Source organism: Mugil cephalus, chromosome 3 (assembly GCF_022458985.1).
Source record: "Mugil cephalus isolate CIBA_MC_2020 chromosome 3, CIBA_Mcephalus_1.1, whole genome shotgun sequence".
In the NCBI taxonomy this organism is placed as follows: Eukaryota; Metazoa; Chordata; class Actinopteri; order Mugiliformes; family Mugilidae; genus Mugil; species Mugil cephalus.
Genome location: NC_061772.1, coordinates 29,270,999 through 29,286,264, shown reverse-complemented (window position 1 = coordinate 29,286,264; position 15,266 = coordinate 29,270,999). Strand labels below are relative to the sequence as shown.

General features: G+C 40.8%; 4 non-coding genes across 4 annotated transcripts; all 4 read left to right on the top strand.

The window, feature by feature from the left end:
- Nucleotides 1–498: 498 nt before the first annotated feature.
- On the top strand, nucleotides 499–571 carry trnav-uac. Its single transcript has one exon. It is a non-coding gene; the product is annotated as a tRNA-Val (tRNA).
- Nucleotides 572–8,744: 8,173 nt separating this feature from the next.
- Nucleotides 8,745–8,817, top strand: trnav-uac. The gene has a single exon. It is a non-coding gene; the product is annotated as a tRNA-Val (tRNA).
- Nucleotides 8,818–9,041: 224 nt separating this feature from the next.
- trnav-uac lies at nucleotides 9,042–9,114 on the top strand. Its single transcript has one exon. It is a non-coding gene; the product is annotated as a tRNA-Val (tRNA).
- A 237-nt stretch (nucleotides 9,115–9,351) lies between these two features.
- On the top strand, nucleotides 9,352–9,424 carry trnav-uac. Its single transcript has one exon. It is a non-coding gene; the product is annotated as a tRNA-Val (tRNA).
- The last annotated feature ends 5,842 nt before the right edge of the window (nucleotides 9,425–15,266 follow it).

The window sequence follows — 15,266 nt, the reverse complement described above, 5'->3', positions numbered from 1 at the left end:
ACATTGCCAATCAACATGGTTAGAAAAAGAAGCAACAGCATGAATATTATTCTTCAAACCCACCTAAGAGTCGATGGATTCAATATTACATCTAGCTTTGTTTACACGGTTAAGACATTCCCACTTCACCCCTCCCACACAAGGGAACCTGGTACAATACAACTGTCTACAGAAGGTGACATGTGACATGTGCTTTGAGATATTTCAATACTCTTGGTACAGTTCTTCTCAGGGGATTCCTGAAAGGGTTCAGTGGCATCTCTGTGCATGATGTCATCAGGGTGTTTTCTACCGTATTCAAAACAAATAAGCTCAGCTACATGAAACTACCACAATGATTTACAAACTGAATGTACCTAAAACTTTGACCTGAATCGACCATAACGAAAATATAATGATGCCAATAAACTTGTCCTGACTGTGCTATTAAAAGCAACTCAGAGAGTAGTGCACTTAAGTTGAAGCATCTCCGTTTACAGACTTGGAGGCTGACATAGTGGTTCCATGGTGTAGTAGTTATCACATCTGCTTTACACGCAGAAGGTTCTGGGTTCAATCCCCAGTGGAACCAGTTCATTGTCATATTGTCAGCAAATACACTGTGATGGATGAGTTTTTGCTTTATAAAGGACAGGGAGGTGACTTGGGTCAGCCAGATACATTCATGTTCCACTTCCAGTCCAACCAACCAATAACCTAAATCCTAAAACCAACCATAGCAAAATATCCCGAATCATGCCAAAAACCTACCAAAGGAACAGGAACTGGGATCCTGTCTGGGTAGTCGGATATGATGATTAAATGACCCAAGATCACGAGACTGATTCTGGATTCAATCAGAGCGGAGGTGTCATAGCTATTTTTGCAAATTAAACCCAACTTTCAAGTCCAGTGAACAAAGCTGACCTTAACGAACCATAACATAGAGTTTTTCTAGAGTCATTGTGTCTTTGAAAATGTATGGTTATATGTCAAGGTTTGCAACAAATTTGACTGGACACAAGGCAAAAACACAACGTGTCTTTAAAATCAGATATGACTTAAGATGAACTCCAGAAAACACTGTGGTGGAAATAAATTTGCCTGATAAGTGACATGTTGGAGGTACTGTAGCTATGTGAGCGTGAGTGTGTGTGTGGAGGCCTCGGGGGTAAACAGCGCTGTGACAGTGTGTAGTATAGATGAAGAAGTGCAGCTGTGTACATGAGTGTGTTATTCAGTCTCTGTCTTTGTTTCCCTGTAGATTCACTTGCTCAAAATTTGCATTCAACTCATCTCTGTTTGTCTTTGCTGCTCAGCGTGTGCATGGAGGCATTTCAAATTTTTTTTCTACTGGAAACTGCCATCCATGTCCCAGCAATGAACCCTCTCTGAAATCAATTAGATATTTATAATAAAAAAAAAACTGAATGAACTGAATCTGCTCCATATTCACATTTATCTGAGTTTAGGTCGGAGTGACAACAGGCCAAACAGGGAATTCCAGATGCCAATCCAGTTCTTGTTGGGGTATTCCTTGGTGTTATAGATACATAATCCCTTCAGCAAGTCCTGGATCTACTCTACCCACCTCCCGGTTAACCACCAACAGCAACAGCCAGGAGACATCCTCACCAGATGCCCAAACCACCTCACCTGGCCCCTGTCAATGCAAATGAAGCAGCAGCTTTACTCATTGGACGGGGGGTTCAAGAAGATGAGTTGCCACATTAACGTGGTGGAAGTGTTTGAGAAAAGGCCCCTGGTAGGGTCAAAACTCCAGTAGAGGGAGTAGAAATCATCATCAGTGAGTGTCTGGTGGCCAGATTTTCTTCAATGGGGCCTGGCTGGGAGACCCAAAGAATGAAGAACACTGGGCCACCATCCTAATAAAACCAGTGCAAGGGGTCCATCAAAGATGTTACATATCTGGTCTTTCAATAAAATGCTATGTGTGGTCAGATGTTGAATCTAATTCTAGGTGTTACCTCCCTTGTTGCAGGTTGACCAGTCTGCATCTTTTGAGGTAAAGTCCAAACAAACTTTTGACAAACCTTTGGTCTTAGACATTTTGAAGGTTCACTTCCATCCGTGCAGGTGAAAAACTCACGTGACGTCACATGTAGCATCAGCACAGCAATAGAGCCAAGGGGGCTGAGTTAATTAAAAACTCACTGGCACCAAATGAAGCATCCAAATCAGTCTGGTTACTACCGTTAGAGTCAGCACAAGAGCCACTATGGTACCCAGTATTGGTACCCATCCCCAAATTGGATGGATGCTAATTGCTAAACTATGCCAAAAGTTGCACCTGTGTAGAAGCACCTTCATTTTTAAGTGTAGGAGGAAGAACAGGAATATGATGAAGACTGCTGTCTACATGGATTCTAGCTTTGTTCATCTTTTCATACATTTGTTTGAACAACTGGTTGTTATTCTACCTCCATCCTTTCTATCTTTCTTGAACTCTTCTAGATTAGATAGTAAAAAAAAAAAAACACCCTGATGGCAACGAGATGCTACTGAGCTCATTCAGCAAACCCTTGACCCTAACCCTAAGAACTTTACTTTATTGAAATACCACAAAGCTCACAAACTGTACAAAGGTTTTAGTAATAATAGAACCAACCGGGCTGATATTAGGATATCCCAAGTAACCATATGTGTTGAAAGGGAATCTGGCTTGACCGAAAAAGGCCAAAAAAGCTTAAACATGAATGTTGAAAATGTGGAAACACATTAGTCACTCAGGGATTTTGAACACCTTGCAAAAATGAAACGGCCCACCAAGGTAGCACAGTCTCTATATGGATGAGGATGCACCAAGTGTCCAAGCTCAAAGCAACGAGAAAGCAGTGTCAGCGTTTGGACTATTCCAATGAGTTTAGTTGGTCGGTGGTCAGAGCCTGGGAGTCATCATTGTTTCCTAATCTGTTGTGTTTCGGAAAAGAACCCAACAAAGACTCACAAGAGCAGGTGCAAACGGCAGTTTGTTTCTGCACATATCAACCTTTAAACGAGGAAGATTTCCATTAACGTTACGCTCTAAGCGAGTAGGAGCAACCTTCAGCTGATAAATACAGCTGCTTTTCCAATTACTATTGTCACAAGCAAATGACGTTAAATCATCCTCAACACTGGACGTGCAAATGATTGAAAACACGTTTCCAAATTACACCAAATAAATCTGACCTTTTGGTTTTTGGCTTCATTGGGGAAAAGTTTGAAATGTTTTCTTCATCCACATATTTCATGTTAAAATATTTATTCATGCAGATATTTCTGTAAAGGTTTGTTTGACCGAGAATTTTGTAGAAAAAAATTATTGTAGCATTACCTACTCATGATATATATCAGCATATATCAACAATATCAGAATAAATGTGCTGTTGTATGATTTCAACTACGACGCTGCCCTGAAACACTGATATATTTTAGGTAAAACCTCTTATTAATACACTACAGTTTGTCCCAGAGAGTTAAAAGCTGTGCAGACTGTGTATGGACTGCCAGATGTTTCCAGGTGTTGTGGCTGCATTTGTTCAGTGTTTCCTCATCTGTTTGTGCCGGCGAACACATGCTGCGAGTGTGAGTGTGTTACATCAGAGAGCCATTATGTAACACTGACATCTGCTGGGAACAGAGTGGGTGTTGGTGACGGGCTGCAGCTTCACTGCTGCTGCTGCTGCTGCTGCTTCCATGTGTGTGTTTGTCTGTTTAAACGTGCCTGGCTGTTTGGTTGTCGGGTTGTTTGCACTGTATCTACATCAGCCACTAGGAGCAGAAAAAGAGACTCGTGTCCACGCGATTTTAGCAGCTTGAGTCCACAGCGTAACTCCAGAATATCATAAAAACAGACGGATCTATTTCTTCTTCAAACAGCTTTTAACAAAATGACATCACAGCCAGCAGGAACAAAGAACACACGTCATGATGCAAAGGCACAAAACACAACACAAAGAATTCATTCATGATACAAGACATGAGGCCACAGCTGTATTACAACTTAGAAATTTGTAGATTATTTGTTGAAGTTAATTTGATTTGGTTGGTCAACGAACATCTAACCAGTGTCTACAGGGTCAATCTTTAATGAAGCACTCAATCAAGTAAACCTCATTTTATAGAGAGATTTCTGCTCCGCCATATATTGACAAATGTTAGCATATAAAGAGACAATATGGCGGCCATTATATGTTTTTTAGAATGGCCGCCGCAATCTTTCCATACTGTGGCCTGAGACATTATGGGGTTGGTGCTTCTCATAGCGGTAGACAGTTAAAGATAAACAGCGGAAGATGGATCATTGTAGTCTGATGCATTTTAACGTGTGGTTCCATTTAGCTTAGCTAAACTTGCTACTAACGGGGCGTTGCAGTGTTTCCTCTCAGACGTCTCTCAGTGGAAGTACAGCTGCACAATTATGGCCAAAATGATGATCACGATTATTTATCATGTCAGGGAAAACATCTGTACTTTTATTGCACTACTATAGTTTTCAGTCCAAATGAAACTTTAAATTAAATTGGTCTACATGCATTCTTCGTACTTTGTAGTGTGATGTTTCTTTTAGATGACTGAACAGATTAGTTGTGTTTCCCTGTGGGGCGACACAACTCTGCTGCATTCTTTGCATATAACTTGTTCTTGTTTCACGTCACTCGCCTTAAATCCAAAACAAGTCCATGACGACTTGCTCTCGTTAGTACACCGGGTAACTTGAGGCTGCTGCTCCAAGGTGCACTCACTTGTTATTTAGGCAGTTTAATGAGGCCTGAACCATGCGTTTGCCCCCTGGTGGTTGGCTGACTACAGCAGAACCTGCATTTTAAATGTAAATATCCCCGACGATCTCATTCATTTAAATTCTGCGACTTTTCAAAGTTTGGAATTTTCCATGGTAATTTATGGAAATGAATGGGAATAAACTGGGAATTGTCAAAGCTGAAGGTTAGGGACATAAATATGGCTGGTACAAAAATATACTATACATAAAATGTTTATATTTATGCTGGTATATGACTCATACATGTTTCTTTAAATTGTTCCAGATCTCCAGTTAATTCACGTTAATGTCCATAAATTCCATTAGGCCAGACAATTTTGCAAAATTCCCTGACTAAAGTTTCCATGGAAAGTTTCCAGAAATTTAGGCAAAATCGTGATTGCTATTAAAATTTGATTAATCGTGCAGCCCTATGTGCCCTGGTCCTCCTGGTGTGGCTAATGTCTGTTGTACAATAGTCACACTGACACCAAGTGGTGTTGCCAACACACTCTTCTCTACAAACTACTGGTTTTCCACTCTCAGTGGTTCCACTGCTCGGTTTCCACACCGTATCGGTTCTAAAGCATATCCAACAAGATTTATACCGGGCTCAAGATCCCTTTCCAATTCATCCTCATCCATTTCCTACAGTGTTGAGAAGGATCCAAACAACCCTCTGACATATCCAACCACTTCAAAATGGTGATAGTCAAGCCAGGGGGAAATGCCGAAAAATAAACTTCTTAAATCTTTGATTTGAGCAACTTTTTCATATTTAACTGTAGAAAAGTCATTATTTCAGATGTAGCTCACAATACAAGGACCAACACATGTCAAAAATGTCATGTCATGTCAATTTAAAATGTCAAAAATCACCAGGGGGCATTGATTTTAGGCTTCTTGATCGGAACATTAGATATTTAAAGGGGTGTTGTTTAAATTTTAGGCACTAGGGAGAAGACAAACTCCCCAAAGAGACAAACAACAATGAAAAAGTATGGTCTGATAACTAACTGCCTACTTGACTATATTCAAGTGATTTTAGGCTCAGGTTTGGTCTCCACCAGTCATCAAAAACTGATCCACATAAATACTCTTCTCACAATTAGATCCATTATTCATTTTTAATGAATATTTGAATGGTGGAGCTTTTCCTTTCCTACTCTTACTACAGCATATGAGCGGTCCCTCTTGTTTTGTTTTTTTTGTTTTTTTTCCCAGCATCTCTTCAGGCTTTAAACATCAACATCCCTCTGTGTAATAAACAGGGGAAATGAATTTAACATGTATTGAATGGAGCCTCTCTGGCATCCATCTTTTCAATTTTCAGGGGGGCCGTCAGGCTGAGTTTAGGAGCTCTAAACTGGTAGACGATAAGTTAATCCTTTTATCCGAATCCTTGCCGCAGGGCGACCGAAATAAACGCTGAAATGGGAGCTGAGAGGAATCTGGTGAAAGAAGACGGTGACAGAGACGTGACTGCGAGAGGAGGCGAGGAGGAAGACACAGCACAGAAGGAGGGAAATCAGAGGGAATTAATAAAGATGCAAGAGATGTGAAGTGTGTTTTTATTTGACTTTGAGGGGAAAAAGTGAATAAATGTGAGTTTAATTCGGGCGACTTCTCCGTGACTTCCTCGGTTCTTGGAACTGAACTCCCTGGTGTGGATTAAAGGGCCGAGCAGCTGAGGGTGGGGGTTGAATTCAGTCTGAGAAAGTGAACACTGGGTACAAGCTTTTATCGAATAAAATAAATTGTGTTAAAGTGTCAGATGTTTACGACTCTGAAACTCGGTTTCTCCTCAGCCCGGTTCAACCCACATGAGAACAAGAATTACAGACAATTCCGGTTAATACGTATAGAACATATTATTATCTTTCATATATTTACATCTTAACTGAGACTTCATTTCCTTTCATCTTGTGATTTGATGCCTCAACATTTAAGTGATTACATTTAAGATTTTTTTAATTTTACAGTTTAACCATCTGAACCCCTATCCAGCTGTGTTCATTGCTTACACTTCAACTACTTTTACTATTTGTATTTCAAATGACACTTCAGTTTCTTTAACTAAAGTGATTAGTTTATCTGAGACTACATTTTTTTTTAAATCGTGTACCTTTCACTGACAGTTTCAGCTCTTTTTAGATTTACAGTTTACCCCTCCACTGCTTTCAGTTCTTACACTTCAACGTCTTTTACTCTTTAAACTTAAAATTAAAATTATTTTGTAGCCTCAGTCTCAATTGTTTCACATTTCAGTCACACAGCTCTTTTAGTAATTCAGTTTAAACTGACACTTCGGCTACTTTCAGTGCTTACATGTCAATTTATTGTACTTGTTAGTCAAGTTGACGCTTCGTTTTCTTTCAGCATGTTTTTTAGCTTCATGCGGGATCCTTTCGGTGTTCACACTTCAACTACTTTTACTTTATATACTTAAAATTTGGCATCTTCGTTTCCTTTGCTTCTGTGGAGGATTTGACATCATCCTTCATGTTTCAGTGACACGTTCGGATTTTTTAGATCTTAGGAAACATCAGCTGCTTTCAGTGCTCACGCTTCAACTTCTTTGACTTTTTCTACTTTAAATCACATTTTCTCTCAGCATCTTCCTCATCTCAGCTTCAGGGTATTTGAATTACAGCTCATTCAGATTTCACAGACCAAACCAACATTTACGCTTCAACTTTATTTACTTTTTAACCCACAAAATAAGAGCCGTATAGCTCTGTACAGGTTAAACTGACACTTCAGTTGCTTTTAGGGCTTCAGCTTCAACATGTTGTTGAAGTTCATAAGCTGTGTTAATGTCATGTGCTCATGACTGCTTTAACGTCCAATGATACCAGTGAAAGCATCCTTCAGTTTTACAGCTGACACATCAATTCCTTTCGGTTTTTAAATGGATGTAAAGCAGCACACAGCCCTCAGTCGTCTCTGGCTTCACCCAGTAAATAAAAACAGACGGCCCTGTCTGTTCTGCCTGCAGACTAAAATAAGCCTGGAGGAGTGAGTGTGACAGCCGCTCATTCATCCTGTTGGTTCAGTCGACTCTCACCTGAGCAGCGGCGGCAGCAGCGGAGAGGCTGAATAAATCACAGCGGCGTCTCCAGACATTCAGCAGCTAAAAACAGGACAGCGGAGATAGAGCGAGGCCGTCTCCCTCGTCCCCGAGGAGAGTCCTGCAACGTCTGAATTATCTCCGCTGCCCCGCAAAGGCCGCGGGCTGCAGAGCTCCCAGCTACACCGAGAAAAATGGATCCAAAGTTTTCACTGCTGCTTCCAACAAATGACTCAGAGCTAGATCCCACAGCAAAACTCCTTTTAGCTTTACACTAAGCCAAAATATTAGGACCTCCACCGCCTTATTAACTATTATCAAAACAGCTCCGACCCACTGAGGTTTCTCTTAGAGGTGTCAGGTTTTATCTGGCACTTTTCAAACCTCAAATCAACATCCATCTGTGGCAAATCGAATGCAAGTGGGCAGCTATGATTTAATATACATGATTCCTAGTCGATCCAAGAGGTTCTATAGAGCCGTGGTCATCACATCTGCTTTATACACATTTAACCATGAGTATGTAAATATTCCAAGACCAGTTAAAGTCTAAAATGTGAGGTTGGATTAGTCAAACTCGGCCTTAATGCGTTCAGTAATTTAAGATGGATACTTACAATCGATCTCCCCTGGAAGGACGCTCATGAAAATCCAATGCAAGTGGGCAGCTTTTAGTTCCTGTGTTAAAATGTGTCGCTGTATGAAAGACCAAAAACCAAAGGCCAACAGGAAACTACAATCCAGCGCTTGAGATCTGATCTCAGTTTCGCTTTGTGTCATCAAACAAACACAGACGTATCTGATGCAGCAGAACATTATTACACCAGCTGCCTCTAATGGATCGTTAAATTATATCAGAATAAGAAACATGTGTGTCATCTCATCACAGCTAAGTCCTGTCTGTGTTGTTAGCCCAAAGCTCCTCTAAGGGGTTCCATAGTGTAGTGGTCATCACGTCTGCTTTACACACAGAAGGTCCTGGGTTCAATCCCCAGTAGAACCACATTTATGGTGTTATCTTCTAAATGTTCATGTCTCACAATCTTTTAAGGGTTCTTTTTACTTTAAGATGGACCCTTAAGATAGAGCTCGCCTGGAAGGATGCTCACACTACATCCAAGATGAAGAAGACCTCACATCAAATCAAACACAAGTGGACAGCTTTTAGTTCCCGTGTTCACATTAAATGCGTCTACGTCAAGCTTTGGTCAATCAAGACAAACATGAGGTTCCATAGTGTAGTGGTCATCACATCTGCTTTACACGCAGAAGGTCCTGGGTTCAATCCCCAGTGGAACCATAGTAACATATTATTATATGAAGTCTAGAACACATACATAACCAACCGGGATTTAACATTCGACCAAAGCAAACCTCCATGGGTTTGGATTAATCAAACTTAACCTTAATGTGTTCACACCAGTATTTTAAGGTGGACACTTCATCAACATCTGTCCTGGGAAAATCGAATTCAACTGAACAACTGTCATCAAAGTCCTGTCTCGGTTGTGAAATACAATCGTCATCAAGCACAAGAGGTTCCATAGTGTAGTGGTCATCACGTCTGCTTTACACGCAGAAGGTCCTGGGTTCAATCCCCAGTGGAACCAGAGCTTTATCGTTTCGTCAGTAAATAAATATTGAAGCTCACAACAGTAGGCGTATGTTTACAAACTATAATACTGTGTCTGTCTGTTCACGGGGACAATGTGTAAATGTTCCAAAACAAGTTAAAGTCTAAAATACCAGGATTAAGCCGGACTCTTGCGATCCAACCCCACGATGTAAAGAGCTGATTCTTCAAGTCCTCCATGACATCATCACTATATGTTTCCTGAAGAACTGTTTTCAAGCTCAATGTGTGACTCAACCAAGCTTCTGGCAAACTCAAGAGTCTTCAACATTTTAACACACAGGTTGACTCCAGCCTCTGGTGGACATTAGAGGAACTACAGATTTTGATGCCACAGGCTTTGGCTTTTCGGAATCAGTCGTCTGCCCAAGATAAGTTAAAATTTGCTCAAAGCCTTGCTCCATCTGCTTGTTTCCATTGCATCCAACCTAAGCTGTTCACTTATCAGGCAAATGACATAGAATAGACACTGGGCAGGACTACTGTTATTTTCCAGCAGACATTTTTAATTTAAACTTCCATTCATCCAACAATGTTCTGAGTTTATTTGTAAAACCAAAGACCAATAGGAAAAGACAATCCAGGGCCAGTAGTCAACGTTCTACATCACTGCCCCTTTACACTCTATAAATTATTCTATAAAAGATCAGAATCAAAAATCTCCACCCACAACACAGAGAAAGACGTTTCATTTAAGGAGCTTGAAGCTGCCGGAGCCAACATTTCACATTAATTACTCACAAACACATCTCTGCAGGTGTTTCCTGTTGATCTGATGCACAGTCGACACAAGATTGATGCTCTTGCCCCGACAAAAGTATTGTTAGCCAATGACCGGTGGTCAGGAGGGATGTGGGGAGGGGTGGTGGGAGGGAGCCGGGGTGTTTGGGGTTATCATTAATATCTCCCCCGGCTCGAGCCGAACCTGGAGCGGTGCAGCAGCAGGAGCTCCGGGGCTCCAACACATCTTTATCTTCCTTGACCGAGCCGCAGCTCTGCGGGCCAGGTGAGAATCCATCATGGCTATTATTACCTGAGGCTCCACACTGCATCCATCACACACACACACACACACACACAGCGGCGTGTTCCATCTTTGTTGCCTTTTCACACAGGTCTCATCTAAGGTTGTATTACTGCAGCGACGTCCTTGTTAACGTATGTGACGGGTTGTGAAACCACATTTCAATCCTTAAACGTGCAGCTTATTTACACAAAGATCAGTTTATTCAATCCTCTGAATTCTTAGAACTAATCAGCCACAACATTATGACCACAACATTAGGAAGGTGGTCCTAATGGTGTATATATATATATATATATATATATATATATATATATATATATATATATATATAGTCCTGCTTTTCCCTCTGTCAGTTCATCAGTTTGCTTCTAGAACTCTTGTCTGTCCTCACACATCATAACTCTATCTCTCACTGGGATTTGTAAGTCAGTAAATTACTTAAATAATAAAAAATAATTATAATTTAAAATAATCTACATGAAGAATCAAAGAAAATAGATTTAAGAGCTACACAAACAGACATTAACTGCAGTAATGTGCATAATATCTTCCATATGGAAGCAAAGAAGCATATTTCTCTCTTTAAGAATATTAAGTCTTTACAGAAAACATGATCTTGTTGAACTGAAACTTAATCCGACCCAGCAGGTGGATGTTCGGGTGCTTCTTGATAGTTAGAAATGTGTCAGACGTTGTATTTTTTTTCTCTGCTTTCAGCTTCTGTTTATGTGACAGTTCACATTCCTGGATTGTTAAACATGTGAGTTCCTGCTGCTGAGTCAGGTGACGTTTCCAGCTCCGCTGCTCATCCTCGGCTCAAGACGAAGCTCAGGACGAAGGGGAGCGGAGCGACAGTCGGCTAATGAAGGAGGAGTCGCTCAGTCAGTCAGTCCAGGAGTTTTGTTGTGTAATGCACAAACTAAACACAACGCAGAAGGAGGAAGAGCTGGAGACGAGATCACAGCTACACAACAAGAAACGAGGCCAGAAGCTGCAAACGTACAGTTTCTGTGCAGGAGAAGACGAACACCGGGACGTTCATTAGCCTCAGCGTCTCTGAGAACCACGGGCGACGACGCCTCGTGTTTTTCTACGAAGGTGTAACCGGAGTCTAGACCACACGATGAGGCTGAACATGAGAACAAACCAAATTAATTCCAACACATGGCTTGAAATCTCCCCCCTGCATTAATGAGAGTCAGTGTTCATTAACAGAATCTGTCTCTGTGTTAATGTATTCCTCCTCTTTCCTTCTTGTTTTTCAGCTGAATTCAGTTTTTTAAGCCGTCAGTTTTAATATTAGATATTTTTGTCCACCTCTTTGCTTTTTTGTCTCTTTGTTGTAGATCTGATTTAAAAATAAATAAAAGTCTATTTTTTATCATCGGTCTACACTTGATAACTAGTGATGATAAATGCAACAAAACTAAGAAACCTGGAAGGTCTCTTTGGTCACACATCTGTGTACAGTCTGTATAAAGTCCCACGGCATGTGAGGACATCAACCATTGAGGTTACGCAACTCTCAGGAGGCCACAGACAAAGTGAGTAAGAAATCTGGAACCATCAAAGTGAATTTCTTTTGGTATTTCAAGTTAACTTTTAAACTAGAAACTGGAAAAAATAAAAAAATAAAAACATCTGTTTTAAAATATCAAATACTTGCTCTGATTATTTTACATTAAATATTTGATTTCATTAAATCCACAAATAAAAACAAATGAATAATGAAATGTTTCTTTCTATAGTCAAAAACAAAAAAGAGAGAAAGTTAATATTAGAGAATCAGAGGGATATTATTATGTTAGAGGAGGAGGTTCCTCCACCATCTGGGGCATAAAGCTTTATCCATCCATCCATCCATCCATCCATCCATCCATCCATCCATCAATCCATCACACCATCCATATGCATATATATGTATAATACATCAGAAGATCTCATCCCGTCTGAAAACTTAACAGTGACGTATGACGTCAAACACGTGAACTCAAACCTAGATCACACCCTCTGTTGTTTAAAAAGGGCATCGTGGTTCATTTTCCATCTCAGCCAGTTTAAATTGTCACACATTTATTAACTGTCCTGTATCGTTGCATCCCTATTAGGTGGTCATAATGTTATGCCTGATCTGCGTATATCACATAGTGGTGTTTTATTTCATTGTGAATGAAAATCAGACACATGTTAATACAAGGTCTGAACGTCTCCACCTCCCTCCTTAGAGACGTGATCAGGTCTCATCTCTGTGGAGATAATGAGCCCAAATGCACCTCACAGAAGAAGAGCCTGGAGGCCAGAGAAGACCGATCAGTCAGCTGATCCCTGACGGAGACTTAAAGACCAAAACGAAAAAGACATCAAGCAGCTCTGAGCTAACACCTTCATAATGAAACACAGATAATCTGACAGTCCTGGACATTATTCAGCTTCTCTCTCCGTTAAACTGATATTATCATTTAGAATTCAAACTTTTGTACCGGACTCAAAAGAAGAAAGAAGCGTGATGGACCACGCTGCATGTTCTCATACTGTGCGTTGTGTACTTTACAAACAGCTCTGAGGGTTCCTGTTACATCAAGGTTTCATCAGCCTGACATCACACACCATCAGTACAAAGCTCCTTCAGGAGCCCGAACACAGCGCTGCCTCCGACTGTCAGGGAGAAATCAAACGGCCCAAACATTAAGCAACAAATAAATAGATAAATAAAAAAGGCCCAGTCAGACGAATCAAGACGAATCCCATTAGAGGAATCAGAATCTGTCCGTGTCTGAGCCGAGAAGACGGCATCAAAGGCTGGAGATCCAGAACCAATGAGGAGAAACTAAAGAGCTGCAACAAGAGAGTTATTTTTATTTTCTGATCAGGATTCTGATCACATGAAATTATTGATGTGATATGAAACCGTCTCTCTGTGTGCCCTCTAACAAGAGGCTGGAGAGAAGATGTCGCTTTGTTAGAACAACTGAGCTTCAGATCTTCACTGTAGCACAACATCTACCTCCACACAAACGTGACTACACAACGACATGTCCCACAGATTCCTCTGCTCTGATGTCTTCTCTCTCTTCTGTTGCAGAGACTGATGCACGAACAGCTCGGGACCAGTTGTCTAGGGACAGGCTAAAATATTTATCACGATAATGAATAAAAATCACGATAAAAATGATCTGATTCCAACCCACGTTTTTCACTCAGTCTGTAACTAACTACAGGTTTAAGGAGGAATTTGTGGAGAAATTATGTTGTGGTTCTATCTTTCCATCCCTTGCTTTGCTTATTATATGTAATGGACTGACTGAACACGTTGTCAATTTTCATCTTTTTGTTTTTTTCTAAGGAGACATGTACAGCAGAAGATAAAAAAAAAATGTTATCAAGATGAAGTGAAGAAAGTTTTACATAATTTTTTCATATTTAAACTGTTATGTTACGGCTATGGTAATAACCTGTAGTTTGCGAGCAACATTTTTTGTCTTATTCATATAACGCTGAAATCGGGGACATATTGGGGGACAGGTCATCCAGAACAGGGACTGTCCCCAGAAATCGGGGATGTCTGGTCCTTGTAATTTACCGGAGGATGTAGCTGCTTTCTTTCTCCTGACTCATTTTCTGGCTCTTGTCGTATTCCAGCTTGTGGTTGTTCTTCAGGTGGTGGAATAAATTTGTTGTGTTGTGTTGAAGGAGGATATTTTCCTCTCCTCCAGCCCAGGAGCTTTAAACTTTTTGGAGAGAATAGTCCATCTTTGCACACTTATGTGCGTTTACATGCAAAGCTTAATGTAGCTGTGCTCAAAATTCAATTTTCTGAATGAGGTCCTTGTCCCAGTTCACATGCAACGGAGAAAATGGGATCACTGACGGAAACATGTCCTCCTCCTCCTCCACACGAGGTGGTGATATGTGTCTTTTCAGCAGGTTAATACAGTCCCTTTTCTCGTTGACCTGTTATGTCACATAATAAACAACTGTTCATGCGTCAGAGCAGCATTTAAGCAACAACCAGATGGACAATAGTTCAGATGTCTAATCTCGTACGTAATGTTTGTGCTTCTTCTGGTGCAGATAAGATGCTCGCTACACAATTAAGGCGTATACATTCCAGTCACATTATCTAGGTGTCTTAGTCAGATAAGGAGAACTCTGATTTTATTAATGCGTTTACATGCGATTATGTTGTCCAGGTAAAGTCGGATTAAGGCAATAATTCGTTTTTTTTTGTAAACATACTATCTCTGTGTGTGTTCACACTAACCAAAAGAATGAGGTCACATGTGTTCCAGACCACCTCCACATCTGGACTGAGACCAGATCTGTGTTCACACCTGGACTTTAAAGTGGACTCTAGTGATCGGATGTTAATGTATGGTCTGATTTTCAATGAGATGTGAAGAAAATCCAGCAGCTAATAATGATACGTTTCATTGGAGGGAAAAGAGAACGTTTCGTGTCTTATGTTGGTTATTAATTACAACTTCAACAAGACAACTCTCCCCCTTCAACAAATATTTCTATCACAGGATCCTGGCGCGTGTCTGAATCACAGAAATCACAGCAACGCTCGTGTTCGGCGTCTGGAACGACGCTTCAGGTGGATCAACATGTTTCGTAGGAGCAGCAGGAGGCTGACGGAGCGTCTCCTCCTCCATCTGCTCCCAGCAGACTGAGGAGGTGAGGAGGTGACGATCCACCCACCTCGCTGTCAGGAGACGAGCGCCAGGATGACGAATCAAACGTGAGGCGGCACACGTTTTTGGGGATGTGAGGTTTCCATGAACACGAGAGG